This window comes from Prionailurus viverrinus, chromosome B1 (genome assembly GCF_022837055.1).
Source record: "Prionailurus viverrinus isolate Anna chromosome B1, UM_Priviv_1.0, whole genome shotgun sequence".
In the NCBI taxonomy this organism is placed as follows: domain Eukaryota; kingdom Metazoa; phylum Chordata; class Mammalia; order Carnivora; family Felidae; genus Prionailurus; species Prionailurus viverrinus.
Window position 1 is genome coordinate 31,131,406 of NC_062564.1, and position 6,000 is coordinate 31,137,405.

Here is a 6,000-nt window from a genome sequence, read left to right on the forward strand (position 1 = left end):
TCTGACAGGTGTGAGGTGGTACCTCAGTGTGGTTTTGATTTGTATTTCCCTGATGATGAGAGATGTGGAGCATCTTTTCATGTGTCTGTTGGCCATCCGGATGTCTTGTTTGGAAAAGTGTCTATTCATTCATGTCTTCTGCCAATTTTTTAATTGGATTATTCATTTTGTGGGTGTTGAGTTTTATATATTATTTATATATTTTGTATACTAACCCTACCAGATATGCCATTTACAAATATCTGCTCCCATTCCACAGGTTGCCTTTTAGTTTTGTTGGTTATTTTCTTCGCTGTGCGGAAGCTTTTTATTTTGATGAAGTCCCAGTTGTTTACTTTTGCTTTTGTTTCCCTTGACTCAGGAGACATATCTAGAAAGAAGTTGCTATGGCCAAGGTCAAAGAGGTTACTGCTTGTGTTCTCCCCTAGGATTAAAAAAAATTTTTTTTTAATGTTTATTTATTTTTGAGAGAGAGGGTGTGTGTGTGAGCAGGGGAGGGGCAGAGAGAGAGGGAGACACGGAATCCGAAGCGGGCTCCAGGCTCTGAGCTGTCAGCACAGAGCCCGACACGGGGCCTGGACCCATGAACTGTGAGATCATGACCTGAGCCAAAGTTAGGTGCTCAACTGACTGAGTCACCCAGGCGCCCCTCCTCTAAGATTTTTATAACCTCAAACTATTTCAAAAAATAGAAAAGAAAGGAAAACTTCCAAATTCATTCTATGAGGCCAGCATTACGTGATACCAAAACCAGATAAAGACTCCACTAAAAAAAAACCCCACAGGCCAATAACCCTGACGAACATGATGTAGAAATTCTCAATAAAACACTAGCAAACTGAACCCAACAATACATTAAAAAAAAAAAAAACATTCATCATAGTCAAGTGGGATTTATTCCTGGGTTGCAAGGGTGGTTCAGTGTTCATAAATCAATCAACATCATATGCCGCATTAATAGAAGAAAGGATAAGAACCATATGATCATTTCAATAGCTGCAAAAACAGTATTTGACAAAGTACACCATCTGTTCATGATAAAAATCCTCAACGAAGTAGGTTTAGAGGAACAAGCCTCAATATAATAAAGACCATCTATGAAAAACCCACAGCTAATATCATCTCAGTGGGGAAAAACTGAAATTTTCCTCTACAGTCAGGTACAGGTCAGGGATGTCCACTCACACCACTGTTATTTAACATAACTAGAAGTCCTAGCCACACGATCAGACCAGAAGAAGAAATAAAAGGCATCCAAATTGGCAAGGAAGAAGTAAAACTTTCACTATTTGCAGATGCCATGATATTCTATACAGAAAACCTGAAAGACTCCACCAAAAAACTACTAGAACTGATCATCGAATTCATCAAAATCTCAGGATGCAAAATCAATGTACGGAAATCTGTTGCATTTCTACACAGCAATAATGAAGCAGCAGAAAGAGAAATTAAGGAATAGATCCCATTTACAATTGCACCGAAACCCATAAGATACTTAGAAATGAACTAACCAAAGAGGTGAAAGGCCTGTACCCCAATTAAAATTTGAATCTATCCACTGATCTCACCCTCCTCTGCTGTGAGCCTTGTCTGGTCATTGCCATTCTAGCCAAGTGACTCACATGGCCTCCAGCTGTCCTGCCTGATCCATTCCCTGCAGAATAGTGAGATGATCTTTCTAAAGGGCAAATCTGATTGTATCACTCTTCTGGGTAACTTAGGATAAAACCCAAAATTCTTCATATGACCAGCAAGGGCCCTGTGTGATTTTTTTCCCTTACCTGCTTCTAGAGCTTAACATGGCTCACCTGTCTCCCTGTTTGCTAAGCTCGAGCCATTCTGCCTTTTTTTTTTTTTTTTTAGTTCCCAAACATACCCAGTTACTTCCCAATGAGACTACATGTGTCGAATCTTCTACCTGAGGTACGCTTTCCTGTGCCTTTCTCTCCTCGGTAACTCCTACCCACCTGTGCATCTTAGCAAGTATAGTTCTTCCTCGGAACAGCCTTCCTCACACTCGACTAAGTTAGATGCCCCCTCCTATATGGCATTTCTGCACCCAGAACTTTTATTGTACGGCACTAGGCAAAATGGTCATTGATTTATTTTTTTTGTTTAGTTAATTTATTTAAATTCAAGTTAGTTAACATGCCGTGTAGTATTGGTTTCAGGAGTAGAACTTACATAAAACACCCAGTGCTCATCCCAACAAGTGCCCTCCTTAATGCCCGTTACCCATTTAGCCAATCTCCCCACCTACGTCCCCTCCAGCAACCTTCAGTTTGCTGTCTGTATTTAAAAGTCTCTTATGGTTTGCCTTCCTCTCTCTTTTTGTCTTATTTTTCTTATGTTATTGTTTATTTATTGTTTGGACTATGAACCTCGCGACATCAAGGAATTGCTCTTTCCTTTTACCTTGTGTTCTCAGCTCCTGTTTTTTTAAAAAAATTGTATTGTATGGAAACCAATTTGACAATAAATTTCATATATTGGAAAAAAAATTGTACTCATGAAACTTGTTGAAAATGGTAAGGCAGACATTTTTCAGGGGGACTGGTACAATGGGGTTTTGTAGTAGAGGAAAGATTGGGCTCAACTCTGAACATGAACACAGGCGGCGGGGAATTATGGCTAAGTAGCAAGGCAGGGGGCAGTGAATAGAGCATCACTGAGAAGCAATATCAGAGCCGGGGGATTATTGCTAGACCAAAGCAACAAGGTTCTTGCAAGAACACAGAGTTGAGGAATCTGATCAGATTTGTAGGAATCTGATCCTACATTGACCCTGTAGGATTCTTATCTGCCCAGGACAGAGCCCAAGTTTGGGTCTTGAGGATTTAGCAAGCCTGACTAGGGCTGGGTCACACCTAGCACAGTGCCTAGGGCATAGTAGGTGGTCTCTCTCTCTCTCTCTCTCTCTGTATATATATATATATATATACACTATATATACTATATATATATATATATATATATATATAGTGAATTAAGTGCCTATCTGTTGGTGTAGAAGTGAGTGTGATTAACAAAGCTGTCAATTCTAATTTTACCCCTAACATGAGCTTACAGTCAAGCTCTTCTCAAAAACTGAAAAATGAATTTAATAATTTAAAATGCCCTTCACTGTATCTGAAGTTAAATTTTTTTGAGTTCATTTTGCTATGTAGCAGAATAAAGGGCCTTGAAAAAGTACAGCTTCCCACAATAGATACATAATTCTCCAAGTGATTTTAGAAAGCATAGCTATAGATTTAGCAAGCCGCATTTTGTTGGAGAATAATATTATTTATACCATGTACCAAACCAGACAGTTTCTTTCTTTAAAGCCAGTAGGAAAGGTTGCAAGCATCTAATGGAAAACCTGAAATATTAGCAACTGTTTCATTAGTCACTTGGACAGTCTAGTCAGCTTGGATGCTGGTTACTGTGCCCAATAAATAAGAAAGTAATTCCTCTTCCTACTTAAAATCATGGCTACAAATTTTAAAATCATTTCACGGTGTGTAGACAACCAAGTTATGCAGCAAATGTATTACTATAAAGACACAGGGGGCCTTAAACTAATTCTCCAAACAAAGCACATTAGATCAGATAGATTCTGGATATTTTCTGTTTTGTTTTGCTTCTGGCCCCTATTTCAAGCCTTAAACAGCTCTGGGCCACACAGCGGGGGTAGGTACTCCTTGCGGCTACCAAAATCAATGGAAGGTCAACTGATTTACCTTGCACTCAAGTGGATAACCTGCCGAGTGACCTTTTGTGAATCAAAATGTGATTCCTTCAAAGACTCTGATCTCTTTCCAAAAATAAAAATATTTTTTTTTTTTGGCAAGAGAACTATTTATGACTTTTATGTGTAGAAAGACAACAGTGTCCACTTAGCCCAGTCTTTGCGTTTTCCTGATTGGCGACGCGAGCCACCGACTTTGGACCCGGGACACTGCCTGCTCCGTGATGGCGGATCTCATCATATCTGTCATTGTCATCGGTCCTGCTGGCTTCCGCCAGCTTCGCTAGAGCTCCTTTGTCTTTGGAGTTAACCTGTGTGAAGGACAGCAGTGGTGCAGGTCTTCCTGTGGACCAGACACCCCAGCCTGCACTTCCCCTTGATGTAGTAGGGAGCCCCCTTCTTAGGACACAGGGCAGGCAGGAAGACCACAGGCTCAACGGGATCCACACCATGTGCAATCACTACCGGCTGAGCTTTCTTGTCCACCAAGGTGGTGACCGTATTAACCCCAGCTCAAAGGACAGGTGACCCGTTACTGGTGTAAGAAGTGAGACGATTCATGTTCAGAAATACCAAATAAATGCAGTGCTGTCTAGTTAACAATAGGTTTACAACCTGTTGGAAATATGTAGGAGACTCCCCCACCAATGGAGTCCCAAACCCTTAGACATTTCACTTCCTGGTTCTTCTTCGCCGCCCCATTTTCCGGACTTATTTTCCCAGGCTTTGCAATGAGCATACGCCAAAGAACTGAAGTCTCTGCATCACCTCCAGGAATGTACTTTTTTGTACCTTTGAACGTACTCAGCCAATGAGGAATCAGGGAAGGGACTTGCACACTAGGAGATAAATTGCCCGTTGTGGCTGCCGGGAGTGTGCCTGTCCATCAAACACTCACTCTTGGAAGAACATTGATTAAAGCCTCACCTCAAAGTGCTCTGAGTCTCCACCTCCCTCCTTTGTTTGGGTCAGTGGGCTTATTTTTCACAGTGGGGACATCTGCTTTGCCGGCAGCTTTTTTCTCTGCCCTGGGCCAACAATCTCTGCTGCTTCTCTTGCTTTGTCTCTGGTCTGTATTTGTGGGCCAGCTTAAGCTGAGTAGCTGTTTGGCGGTCCAAGGCCAAGGTCCTGGATGGACTGGTCAATAGAGGGAGGCACTTTTAGAAGTTTATGTGAAGGGGCCCTTTGCCGCTGCAGCTGGATATAGCGGGGCTATTTGACAAAGAAGGTGAGGTCCCTTGTGGGCTGGATGTCCTGGCCGATGCCAGATGTCTTGGGCCTTTTCTCAAACAAGGGACTGACTGCCTTCTTGGCCTCCTGCTTCTTTAGGACAGCAGGGACAGGGCCCCTTAGCCTTCTCTCCTTCCCCTTAGCCTTCTTTCCTTCCAGCATCTTGTATGGCTACAGGAGAGAGAGAGTCCAAAGTTAGAAGATTTAATGACCTTCTAGGCCCAGCACTGCTTAATTCTCAAACACAGTGACTGTTCTCACCCTTACCGTCGTGCGCCTGCATTTTCCTTTTTCTTTTGTTCTGATGTCATACTTTTTCTTTCACTGAGCTTTTTCTTTGGTTTAAAAATGCCTCAAGTTTGTTTTTATTTTTGGAGACAGCTTCAACTTAAAAACACTCAATATGTAAAAAATGTTACATTTATTTTAGAAGTGTACAGAATGACCCTGTTTATGTAAACTTTTAAAAACACAAAATGATCCTAAGTAATGCTTGTAGAAAGAAGCATGCATAGGAAGTGAAGATACGAGACACACACGGAAGTGACACCCCACCTTAGGATAGCCGAGACCTCCCAGAAAAGACCAAACCGGGATGGACTGGTTTAGCATTAAACCAGCTAAGATTTCACATTAAAATCTGTCACATTCTAATGCAGTACACAAAACAGATTTGCAAGATGGCAAGCAAATGTGGTGAGTGGCTGGCTCCCAGAACCCAATCTGGAAATGCTCCAGAGTGAGAATGAAATTGATGGACCTGCCTAATTAACTTAAAGACTGTCAGAACCCCCCTGGGGCATCTCAAGTGGGGTGATGTGGGTGGGAACTGCAGGTCAGACTGAAGGAGGACGGGAAGCCACAGCAAGCAAGAGACAGAAAGAGATCTCTTAACTCTGTTCTGCTCTCTCCCCAGATTAGCCCAAACGGATCAGCCCGGTCACCCCATGCAGGAAGAAAACCTGAATTAGAGCCTAGTGCTGGAGGCAGGGGCGAGTGATATCTCGGTGGAGCCGGTGGAGCAGCTCTGGAAGAACAGA

General features: G+C 42.3%; 1 pseudogene; it reads right to left on the minus strand.

Annotated features, from left to right (window-relative positions):
• Nucleotides 1–3,837: 3,837 nt before the first annotated feature.
• LOC125164735 (60S ribosomal protein L7a-like) lies at nucleotides 3,838–5,122 on the minus strand (annotated as a pseudogene).
• Nucleotides 5,123–6,000: the final 878 nt, after the last annotated feature.